We start from the raw sequence: 13227 nt of genomic DNA, 5'->3' as shown, positions 1-13227 counted from the left end.
CATGTAGTGATTAGGATCCCACCTTAAACTGCATGTCCAGTACTGATTAGCGTATGTGTGAATAAAGCAGACCTAAGACAAAAAATCGAAACCACATCCAGAATGTGCTCAATTGGGAAATCCTCAGCATTAGACAAACTGATGAACGTAACTAAACTCCGTTCAGCTGCAAATCCATTTTGTTTCCATTCCTGTCAACACCGTTGGAAGAGAGGCAATGCTTCTGTTGTATGACTGCGAGTCGTCGGAATCCACAAACGAACTATGTCGTCGAATGTTAATTGAAAAGAAAGCTGCATAGATTGTTGCACCTGAATGTTTGTCACCTACCGATTCGTCCACAAAGTACCTTACATTTCGCACACAGTTTCAAGTAAGAATCTGGAAGTATAGAGAAGAGACGATCAAGGTAGAAAGGTGGGGTTGGTAGGTAAAGAATAATTCCTGCTATGCTGTACATCCACTAAATCTACATTTCCTCCTTAAGATGGTTTGCTGTTCCTGCACGTCGAACCTTGATGATACTTCACGATGTGGATACAAGCGTAATCGATTGTCTTCTACAACAGTTCGTGGCGAGTGGTTGCAATAATAATATGATGACAGTTACTAGCGTACGCAGGATTCATTTTTTGGGAAGGGGAAGGGGCTGCAAATGAGCATTACCTACGTTCTACTGATTTCGTATATTTGGAAGTTTCACTGAACATTGAAATCTAAGAATTAATTAAAGAGGAATTTGCATTTGTCACTTTCGTGTTTCCCAAGTTCTTTGCTGCTTTTTAAAAATTTTGATTTTTCTCAAAATTTCGGGAGGGACCTTAGCCTCCCCCCCCCGATGTGTAAGCCAGTGTTTACGTTGATGATGACGATTAATTAAACTTTGTCCATCCTTAGAAGTTGACTTTATAATTAAGAGAACTTTAAATAATTTTATTTGAAGTAATTGTTATTTTCTAAATTTCTAACTTCTATAAATAACTTTTAATATCAAAATTGCATGAGAAATGCTATATTGTTGAATGATAGTTTTAGTTTAAATATTATTAAATGTAAATAAAAGCATTACCTCTCTCTAAAATCCTTAAATTACTTTATTTTTTGCCTTTAGTAGAAAACAGCCAGTCCGCCATTTAGAAATCCGTTTTTGGGTTTTTTCCCGTGGTCCGATTTTGTCTGATTTTGGATATGTTATTGAGCAATGATTTCTGAGTTAGAAACTGTTTTAAAATCTTCTGAAGCAATTTTGCCCTGGTCAAAGTGTAAATTGCCTGAGCTATTCCTAGTTATTTCCGCCATTTTTCTTCTATTTCTCTCTCTATCGCGCTATGTTTTTTTAAGTCTCTTTTTTTCTCTCTTCCTGTCTCTCACTTCACTCCTGTTTCTCTTTCCGTTCCTCCTTCTCTCACTAATTCCTCACGTCACTCTCCTAGTGCTTTCCTCCAATTTTATTTTCTTTCTCTATAGGTTCTTCATTTCCTCTTCTTTCTCTACATGTCCTTCGCTTCAGTCCCGTTTTCTCTTTTCCCTTTCTTGTCTCTAATAGTTCTATTTCTTTCACTGTCCTAGTGGTTTCCTCCACTTCTCATGCTAGGTTCTTTCAATTTACTTCCATTCTCTCACTCTTTCTCTCTTTGTCGCTGACGGGCCGGTGTAGTAATCATTGTTTAGGCAAAACTTCAACATTATTTATTACAACTCCATGTTACAATAGCTAAAATAACAATCTCATTGACAAAACACAATCTATCCCAACACAGTCTATCTTCAAATTTACTTCTTCGTCTCACCACTTCTGTCAACTATCTCCCTCTAAAAAAAACAACCATTGGTAAGTCTTTCAACTGTAATTTTCAGTTTGTCAGGTTCTTTATTATTTCTAGAATATATCCGAAACTCTCTGTGTTCTGCGTTCCTTCCTTCTGAAGTCCCAGCTGTTTCTGGCCCCGAGTTCGATATTCGGTGGAGACACATGGTGGTTCGGATTCCACTTTAAACTGTAGATTCAGTCCCGATTAGCCTATCTGTGCATAATGTGCACTTACAATAACAACTCAAACTGTTTCTGTCAGCCCGTTCCGTGGGAGAGTGATTTAAGTGGTCGACATTCGATTTCGCTACCGAAGTTCCCGGGTTCGAGTCCTGGTCTAGGCTTGGGTGACCTTTGTGAATGTCCATTCATTAAATCATCGTCCATCCACAGCGTCGCCAGCGAGGGAAATAGCCAAAATATAGCAAAAAAGCTACATATATAAATCAGCCAATCAATCAAGCTAGTGCCATTCATTGAAAGCTGACAACTTTGACAAGATATTACAATAATAAAGAAAAATTCAATAATACCAGTCATGTTGAAACATTCATATCAGCGATGAATAGTTTTTTCTATAACTCATGATACCCAAGTAAATAAAAAGAACAATAGTGTATTTGATATGCAATTTATTTGCTGGCAAATTTAAGAAATTTCATTGATTTCCAACATATCCTGTGCTTACTAATGCCAATTTCTCAACTCCTGCAGTCACCTAAAAAAAAATTAAAAAATTAATACACTTTAATATTCAGAATTAGAAAGAAAAATACTACGTAAATTATGCATCATTCATGAATAACAATATTTTCTATAAGTATGGTGTCCATAATTGTTTAGCCTAAAGCTGGACATATTCTACTTTTTACCTCCCCCACCCCCTTTGGACTTTTACAACACAGTATTTTCTTACCGGAGTTCTTATTTGTCTACTTAGGCTTGGATAGACTGATCTAGACACGGTCAAGTAGGTTTCGAACAGTGTTGCCACATGTAGGGAAACTTCCCTCGGATAGGGAAATCCAAGTAAAATTTTAAGTGAAAAGAAAAAAGGAATTTTTAATTTTATCGTAAATTTTATTAACAAAAAGAGACTATAATTAAAATTTAGCTTGGGAATATAACAATATAACTGAAATAAATAAATAAATAAATATATATATAGATGAGGTATAATGAGTGAAGTTAGAGAAGAGGCTCGTTTAATGCTCTCTCTACTACTTCACTCATTATATGGCATCAATATATATTATAATTATTGTAACAACGCAGCTAATATTAACGTAATATTAAGTATTGTCAGGACATTTTATTATTTTATATTTTTCGTCAGTACAAGTTGATATTATTAATCGCACCATATTTGTTATTCTCTCCTTATTTTTTGAATTGTTTTTTTTTATGAACCAATTAAAATAATAATAGTAGCTATTGAGTAAGTTTGTGGCTGAATTTTATATTGTTCTGAGATGAGGAGGTAGAAATTTAAAAGGGAGGATTTCGTACCTACATGTGAGTCAAAGATCTATACCACACTGCCCCCGTGGGCGGGTTGGATACCTGATCTGAGCGTTCTTCTTCTGTGTGTTCATCTAATCATTATTCATCCTCTTCGTCGTGATTAGCCAAAAGTGTAGAAAAGCGACGCGAAATAAGAGAAGTGCAAATTCTTTTAAAGTCGCAAATTTATGCACTGTGTTATCATTCTGATATGTAACTCTTTTGATTGCATTTATGGATGGGATTTGTGGAAGAAATATGCATGCAAGCTATTCTTGAGGTCAAAAGATTTTCACCTCTTATAATAAATATATAAACATACTTTTATATTATCAATGTGAATAAATCATATTAAAGATGCATAATTATGAATCCTGACCATTTAATGTTCTGTAATTCCTTTCTTTATAGCCGTAAGATAAATTTTCTCTATATACATGAGAATAGAATACACTTAACTTAAACTAGTTTTTGAAGCAACATTTTTTATAAACTCAGGAAAAAGCGCCACCTATGAATCGATAAATAAGCAAATAAAGACATTGTAGCACTTTGCAATATTTCACAGAACAAAATTGGTACCACCGTTTCAAGCAACTTTAATGTCATCAATACTATCCAATCCTTATTGCCTCGTATGCTTCTGTATTACCCCATACAGCCAGAAATACTATGGCAACAAGCAGTAGCGGCGATTAGAGGGGCGAGGGGGGCAGTTGCCCTCACACTTTTTGCCCCCGTAAGTTTTGGAACTAATCGCCGCCACTGGCAACAAGTCGTAAGGTTCATGAGGAGGATTACTGCTGTAATGGCTAAAGAAGTGTGAAGCCGCTCATTATTATTGTGCAGTCACCGAATCAACGAAGATGTAGCCCATATCTAATGTATCATTGTTTACCATGATGAAAATATTAAATGTTGAAAGCATATGGCAGGAAAGGGCCGAAGCTTAGAAATTTGGATCTTTTTTTATTTTCACTTCCGGTGTATCGTTAACTACAGAAATGAGATTAATAACAAATTGCATTACTTTACGTATCAAATCACTATTTCACGCATAATTCTCACATGTTATGTGGCCTGGAGGTTGGCATGAAAGTAGTTTCCTGGCCCGATGCGATACAGAGACACCTATAACTTGACAAGTTTAAAAACAAGACACTGCAAATAGCTGTTGCGCATCTCACACAACATTTCCCCACTCCATTCTTCGCAGCGACTTTGGTTCACAGTGTTGCAAGCTGGAGGGAGCGGAATGGTCTGAGCATTTTCAACGAAATTTGTATTCGCTTTTTCCTGGGCTGTTTTCTACCTGTAGGAGTACAGAAATTCAGCTCACCTTTTGCCAACGACTATTTTCCTTCTTTTAAAACTTTGCATCCCCGATGGCGCAGTGGTAGCGTCGTCGCCTTGTAATCAAGAGGTCCCGGGTTCGATTCCCGGTGGAGGCACATAGTGGTTCGGATCCCACTTTAAACTGTAGGTCCAGTCCTGATTAGCCCTACTGTGCATAAAGTGGACTTAAAACAACAAATCAATCCAATCCAATTCTTTTAAAACTTGAGAAACCATCCATTTAGATACTCCTGATTTCGCAAATATGTTGCAACATTGTAAACAATTTCTCTGGCCTGTCATCTAAGGGGCTTCTCAGAGCAGATTATGGATTTCGTTGGACCCGGCATGATTTGATTTTTGCATTTCAAAAATATGCAGCCAAGAGTAAAGAGCAAGAACATTTCAATGTTTAAAAAAGAACACAGGCAAGCGTGTTATCAGATTGCCTTCTCGTAGTGATTGTTGTACGATAAACGAAGTAACCCCCACCCCACTCAGTTTTTTTTTTTAAAAAAAGAAGCCACTGCTCGATGTCGCATTCAGAAAATTAAATCATTCGCCCAGTAGTTTCTCTTCGTTATAAACCTTAACGCGCGTGCGTAATACTACAGTTTACGAACCGCGCACCGCACGCATTTTCAAAGACCGGATCAAATCAAATGAACCACTGATAAACTGATATGAGCCGGCACCGACAATCTACACAGTAAAAATCGTTTGTCATATTTGTTTTAGCTTAATTTTGCTGAGTTGGCACCACTCATACTCTCAAGGCCAGACTAGTACGTAGAAGAGAGGTGGGGAGGATGACGTAATAGGAAGTGCTCCGCAGCGATCTGCGCATATCGGGACTTAACTTGTCAGGCTATAGCGACACATCAGGGGACTAGGAATTATTTTCTGCTGTCCTCAACCAGAGGCCAGAGAACCTTCTTCCTCCCTTCACCACCCCCTCCCCTCCTCCGTGACTCCCGCAGTGAGGTTTCCAGGAAAAGGGCACCCACCTATTTCTTTTCATTCTGGTTCCGGAGGCTAAAATTTCTCCACTGGCAAAGCAATTCGCATTTCACTGCTTGCTGGCTGACTCTTGCATGGAGCGAGACGAGTGGTAGGCTCCCGAGACAGAACCTTCATCACTGAAGTTTTGATTGAATAAATTTGGTTGATTACAGTGGCGGAGTGGTTAGCACATCGCGCTACGACACCAGGGGTCCCGGGATTGAATCCTGGCTTGGGCATGGATGTTTAAGAGTGTCCTTTCATCAATTTCATAATATCATCACCCATCCCCATCTTCGCAAATTAGCCAAAAGTTTCACAAAAAGCTAAGTAAAATAAAGATCAAATCAAATCAAACGTACATTTCTTTGCACATAATTAACCAACTTACATGGGCCTGTGGGACTCGAGTCTGTCCAATAATTTGACTGATATCATATTTTATTTTAGAATAAAGTCCCCACCCTTAAGGAAATAAAATGTTTCGTCATTATTAATTACTGGCTGACTTTTATCGAAATATTTCAATAAATTTGGTACGTCTCCAATGTGATACGTACATTGTCCTACGCACAGCAAACTAAATGCGTCATATCAATTGATGCACCAGAATGCATCGATTGATGCACTAAAGTGTGTTTTATGGCTTCTTCAAAGAATCAGGTTCACATTTGATGCATTTGGGTGCATTTTTGTATGTCGTGAAAGAAACACCGAAGTGCATCATAATTTCATTCAAGTGAGGATTCATTTCAGTCGAGATGCACTTCAATGCATCAGTTGATGTTGCTTGATGCACCTTCCTGCATCATCAAAAAATATGCATTCTGGTGCATTAAAACGCATCAAGGTGCATCAAAACGCATCAACTGATGCATTGAAGTGCATCTCGACTGAAATAAATCCTCACTTGAATGAAATTATGATGCACTTCGGTGTTTCTTTCACGACATACAAAAATGCACCCAAATGCATCAAATGTGAACCTGATTCTTTGAAGAAGCCATATAACACACTATAGTGCATCAATCGATGCATTCTGGTGCGTCAGTTGATATGATGCATTTAGTTCTCTGAGTGTATATCATTTACATTTACTATTAGGAAGCAGTAGACAAAGTGGTTTATAACCAGGATGAGGATCGGTAAGGACTCAATCGAACTATAGTCACCTGTGACTTAAATAGGCACAAACAAGCACGATAAAGTGCAGGCTATGTATTCCTCTCAGAAAAGGCTTGAAGCGGCTTTTTAAAACGCAAAAGCCTACGTTTGTTGCCAAAGGAACATGAAAAGCACTTTGGAGCAAATTCTGTTTTCTTATGACAGGAGAAGCCAGGGTATTGCCGGACACTTAAGCTTTGATAGGAATAATGCAAATATTGATTCATTCATTGATTGATTTGCTTTATTCTACTTCGCTTTTTGTGCCACTTTTATGCTAATTTGCGAAGATGGGGATGAGTGATGATATGATCAAATTGATGAATGGACACCCACAAACATTCAAGCCCAGGCCGGGATTCGAACCCGGGACCCCTGGCGTCGTAGCGCAATGTATTGATCACTCCGCCACGGGGGCTGGCTAATGCAAATATTTGAAAACGTTTAACACAGTATTCGTATTAGAAGGAAACCTTAATATCTTATCTTCAAAATCACCTCGGTAACAGTGTTCCCAAACTATTTGTTTTACAAGGAAAACAAAGAAGAAGACACAGCTGTCATGTTCGGCACTGCCCCGATTTTTCGGGGTAAAGCCGAACAGCGTGTTCGCCATTATGAAAAATAGTTACCATATAGACAAAGGAAATAAAAAAATAGGGAATATGGACCCTGTTTTTAAGTAGCTATATTTTTGATTGATTTGGTGTTCTAAGTCCACTTTGTGCGCAGTAAGGCTAATCGGGACTGGATCTACAGTTTAAAGTGGGATCCGAACCACTAATGTGCCACCAGCTTAAGCATATTTTTACCAAAGTATGTAATCACATCTAAGATGAAACATTATACATACAATTTCTCAGGTCGCAAAATAGCGAACGCCTGTTTCGCCATTCCCCTTTCTGCACCTTGTTGTTTTCATTATTACCACACATGCTGTATCAACAAAGGGGCATTCTAGTATATTTGAAACTTGCCTAATACAATCTATAAGATAAACAACATAAAAAATAATATAGCACTCTCCACTTATGTCGAAGTAAATAAAGCACATAAATTACAAGCAAAGTTGAAGAAAACAATCTTGTCTTCTGGCTTGGATGTCTCACAGAATAATGACGACGCTAGGAGTTTCATGCATTGTCCGTCATAGGCACTATGCTGATCGCAGGCCCAACTGACCTACATAGGTCTATCAGTAACGGCGCTGTTCAACTCTCTCCAAATTTATAGTACGTTTGGCAACATTCTATGTATCCGACGTTCATTTGTTTCTTCCCGCCAGCAACGTTCGGGTGTCTTGTGACACGAAAATGTCCGATGTCAGTCGAAGATAATTTAACTGACCGCTGATTCGTTGTTTCCCAGCCGCCAATCGGAAATACAATTAGTATAGGTGGCACCAAATTGGATCACTCTTACCAAGAAAGCAAAGCACAAAAACCTAGTGTTCTCCCTTACCCCTCTGTCCCAGAATACCCCGGTTTCCCCTATATTAGGGCACATTACCACTGAGAGCAAATACAACAACATACCTTAAATAAACAGTCCTGTAGCGGCCATTGTAATATCGATATTTGTTACGGTGTGGTGACCGGACAACGTGCACCGTTTGTATTACTGGCCTTTTCTTCTTGAATCGCCCACCCTGAACAGTCGTCACTGACATGAGGACGAAGATAATTGCGAGCAAGACGGTCCACCTGAACAGCCTCATGCTCTCTCCGTTATCTAAGAGCTTTACAAGAAACGCAGATGTTCCACAACACTTTATGACCAGAGGATGTTTGCTTTATCGCGGTTAGGGAGATAACCTTCAGCGGGAAGATCTGAGACGAGGAATCCCCGCGCTAACCACTTCCTCCTCGGAACTACACATGAATTCACCCTGAATATACCACAGTCACGTAAATATACCAGTGTTGCCACATGAAGGGAAATTCGGACCGAAATTTTAGCCTAAAGGGAAAAGGGAATTTCGATGAATACCACAATTGCAGAGAAATTTTAGTCATCTAACTACATTATTACATACACATTTTTATGTTATTTATTTATTTTGCTATTCCTACTTGTTTCTGCTCCTTTAAGTTTATTGTACGTTGCTTTTATGTATCTTTGGATAAATAGTATCGATGAGGATTAACAATTAAATGGATTCCTGACCAGGATTCGAACCTGGGACATCTGGTCAGGAAGTGATGAAACTGAAATGTGATTTTTTTTCAAACGAATAACGAATTCAACGGAATACTTAACTACGTACTACTACTGCTTCCACCACCACCACTAATAATGCTGCTGCTACCATTACTACTAATTATTATTATTATTATTATTATAATTTGCTTAGGTGAAGGGAAAAATTGGTCCAAAAAGGGAAATTTTGCCTCTTGGAAAGGGAAATTGTGCCCTCATATTGTGGCAACACTGAAATATACTTTGCAAATTTATGGTTAGAGTTTGTTGGCGAGAGCGCTTTCTGCTGCTTTCCTCATATTCGTCATGCATCTTCACGGGCACCTGCAGAAAATTTTCTAAGCGGGGTCAACATCAGAAATTTGAGATGATTGAAATTCTGACGTCATGTTTACGTAACATTCGACAAGTTGGAGTTCGATTTTAGTCCACTTTATGCTCAGAGAGGCTAATCGAGACTCGATCCACAGTTTAAAGTGGGATGCGAACTGCTATGCCTCCACCGGGTATCGAACCCGGGACACGTTGATTACTAGGTTTGGTTTATTTTACTTCGCTTTTCTGCCACTCTGGTTAATCGTGAAGATGCAGATGAATGTTGAGATAAAATTAATGAGGGAACAATCACAAGCATATGGACATAAGACAAGCCCCATAGAGTTCAATTGCAAAATTCAGTTCAGTACTGGCGTCCAAGAATGATTTTTGTTTGAAGAGGCTTGGAACTATAAATGTGGATGGATATTACATAGCTGTGCTATAAAATATTTCATAATTACCATGTTTAAACATAGTCTTAAAGGCTGTTCAAAGACCAAACATTGTAATCGGAGTCTTTTTAGGGTTAGGTTTCAGTTATCACTTAACCTTCTCTTGAGTTCTGTACTATTGCTTTCATTTGAAAATCTTTAGTTTATCAAAATTTCTGTTTGGACTGTAGCCCCATCAGACCCCTCTGCGTACGCCAGTGGCGTGAGAGAGAGGTTGACATTGGGGTGTTCTCACAAAGACACAGAAAGGAAGAGGTGTGAAAGACGAGAAATAAAGAAATCACAGTCAAAGAGAAGTAAACGAATGATAGATAAAGGAAGGAATAGAATCGTGGGGGGAAAGAGAACCAAAGGTAGTAGAAATAGAAATAAAAAGAAGATAGTCTACATTCTACACGTAGACTATTTTATACTTAGATTACGTAATCTATGTAAACAACATAGCAAAAGGTTATAACTTAGCAAATGGCGCCGTGGAATTAGAAGAAAATTATACTGCGTATCAGTTGCTGATGTGTGAGAAGAAATTTTCATACTCTTTCTTCCAAATTCGAACAATTTCTCACCTAGGAAGAAACCTAATATAGGAAATATTCTAGTGTTTTATGGGAAAAGACCACTCTTGCCTCACGACTGCCATCTGTTGTTGTTTTTGGCATACTATCTCTCTTCTTCCATAGCTATGGAACTATAGTTGATAATAGAAGAGAAGAGAAATTTGTTGTAAATAGGATTCTTTTTACTTCGTTACGAACCAATATAGTTGAAAATGTCACTTTTCTTTCATGAAACCCTTGAAAATTAATTTTAATGCACTTTAGATTGTCTACGTAGTCTATGTAAACTACAACCCAATGTAATCTACGCGTAGATTACGTGTAGACAACGCATGTAGACGTAAACTTATAGTCTACGGCACATCACTGGTAACTGGTAACATAGTTGTATGTTCCTGCTCCTGTGGAGAAGAAATGAAAGCAAGGGGTAGAATAAACCTTTTCAAGACGCTGTAGCCTTCTACGCCTGCGCAGTACGGAGAGTAATGAGCCTTCTCTGCTTCGTTAGTTGGAGGATGCGCATGTGCAGAAGGATGGAAAGCAAAGAATAAAAGAAACCTCAGCGCGATCAATGAGCCTTGTTTGCGATAACTATATAATAATAGGAAAACCTTGATAAGTAATCGAGTCAGAGTATGAACAACGAAAGCAGAGCATACCCTTCACCAAGAATTCTTGCCGCTATTTCAAACTTGTGACGACCACTGAGATAGAAAAAAAAACGTGTGGGGAAACAGCTGGAAAAAGTTCCGGAAAGAACGAAGAGACGGCGGGAAAGGCAGCCGATGGCAACCGATACCACTTAATTACCAACTAGCGGGGCACATAATGGATCCATTATGCGGACAGCGGTCACCCTTCAACCCGGCACAGCTGAAACATGTGCTGCGGCGTGTACTCGCGAAACCATATGTGTCAATGGTCACACCTCAAGCCCCTCGCTCCATCAATAGCTACACGGCAACTCAATTTGTTCAAATCGGCTCTTTCAATTGTCGCATTCATAATGCACACGCTAGCGATCGCATCGCCGTGCCGGAAATGGAGTGCACTCTGTCTGCGACTGAATGTCGAATGAACCGTAAGTGGTTATGCGGGGCTTATGGCTGATGCCTGTCAAACCGCGGATAGATAGCGCTATCGAACAAATGCATGCGCGTGGCTTAAAATGGGTAAAAATAGCAACGCTACACAAGACAGTCTGAACTTACATTTATGCATCCATTAAAGAAAATTGAACTGTGGTATTTCATTGCCACGGTGTAGTGCACGTACTATATTTTTGACATTAAAGTGACTATTCTACTGATAGTTAAGCAACATTTATTGTGAAATAAAACACTGTTGGTTACAGAAGCAACAGCTCCCTTGTGTTACTCAATGATGTACATCGATAAGTGAAAAATTCTCTCTTTATTTAATAAGATATTTATTTTAATTTCCGTGAATTTTCAAATGATGAGAAATAAATAATATAAGACAAAGAGGAAGTAATTGACGTTTGAATATTCTAGTGGAGTTGAGGGAGAAATCTAACAGTTAAAGTAGAAATTAATATTTTTTGGCATCACGGGTAGAACACAATACAAAACAAAAATAAATCAAAAAGTTAAAACAAAAAATCAACATGTAAAACACCTTGTATCTTCTAATTTCATTATGTATAATACTTGACTTTTATCCAAATGACAATTTTAGATTGTTCATTCACAATATAGAATAAAGTTACAGCATTTCATTTAATTTTAAAAATTGAGATTTGGAATGCCGCAACTAATTTTTTAACTTGGTAATATTATTTTGAATATTATGACCAGTTTGAGAGAGTGCCATCTGTTGTTGGATTCCTACGCAGAAATGTACACTATTTCGAGGAGAAATAAAGCCAAATTATTATTATTACTAACAATAACTAGAATAAAAAATAAACTGATATTTTTACTAAGCATACCCTGTCTACAGTAGACTCTAACTTTATTGAATTTTTACACTTCATCAGTTTTGTCAAAGTCTGCTTATTGCTTACATATGCTAATCAAGACTGGACCTACAGTTTAAAGTGAGACATGAATCACTGTTCGGTTCTCCTCGATGGCGTATTGGTAACACTGTAGCCTTGTAATCAAGGGGTTCAGTTGAAGACACATAGTGCTTCTCATCTCACTTAAACTGCATATCCAGTCCCAATTAGCCTATCAGTGCACAAAGTGAACTTAAACTTTTGAACTTTTGTTCCTCCACTGAATTCGAACCCAGGATACCTTAATTACAAGGCGACAGCGTTACCACATCATCATCGGAACGGCCTGAACAGTGGTTCAAACCCCATTTTAAACTGTAGGTTCGGTCCCAATTAGTCCATCTGTGTATAAACTGGACTTAAGACAGCAACTCAAGAACAAGAACAACAGCATCAGAAGTCACGGGTAGGAAAGTTTGTAAGATCTTTCATTGACTTCATCAAATCATGCTCATCGTTGCACTTACTGTAAATGAGCGTCATGACGTGATAGCGAGAAAATGACATTCCTTAAATATCGGATAAAAGTTGGAAAATGTATTAAGAACTACAGTGCATAAAGAAATTTGCTTTCATTCATAATATGACAATAAGTTTATTCATTATTTTATACTGCCATAATGCTTTGGACTGGACCAACGGAACACACTTCCAATATTCCCGCGGGTTGCATTTACCATATTAGAAGTGCTAAATAATAATATTTTTGATCATACATGAGATACGCACATCAAACGTCTGGAATTTGATCTAATCTAATGACTTCAAGTATGTAAAATCTTGATATTATATTTACAGTTGATTATGAACTGTAGGATGTTAAGTTACCCCTTCATGAAAACTACACTTTTTAGTGAAATTTTCATT

The 13227-nt window shown here is 38.0% G+C and overlaps 1 long non-coding RNA gene across 1 annotated transcript; it reads right to left on the bottom strand.

Annotated features, from left to right (window-relative positions):
• Positions 1 to 2425: 2425 nt before the first annotated feature.
• LOC145996974 (uncharacterized) lies at positions 2426 to 8575 on the bottom strand. Its single transcript, XR_014442842.1, has 2 exons — positions 8350 to 8575; positions 2426 to 2528 (listed from the first exon to the last, which is right to left on the bottom strand). It is a non-coding gene; the product is annotated as an uncharacterized LOC145996974 (long non-coding RNA).
• Between the last annotated feature and the right edge of the window lie 4652 nt (positions 8576 to 13227).

The sequence above is a fragment of the Lepisma saccharinum genome, chromosome 13 (genome assembly GCF_977018435.1).
Source record: "Lepisma saccharinum chromosome 13, izLepSacc3.1, whole genome shotgun sequence".
Lineage (NCBI taxonomy): Eukaryota > Metazoa > Arthropoda > Insecta > Zygentoma > Lepismatidae > Lepisma > Lepisma saccharinum.
This window is presented reverse-complemented; position numbering and strand designations above follow the sequence as displayed.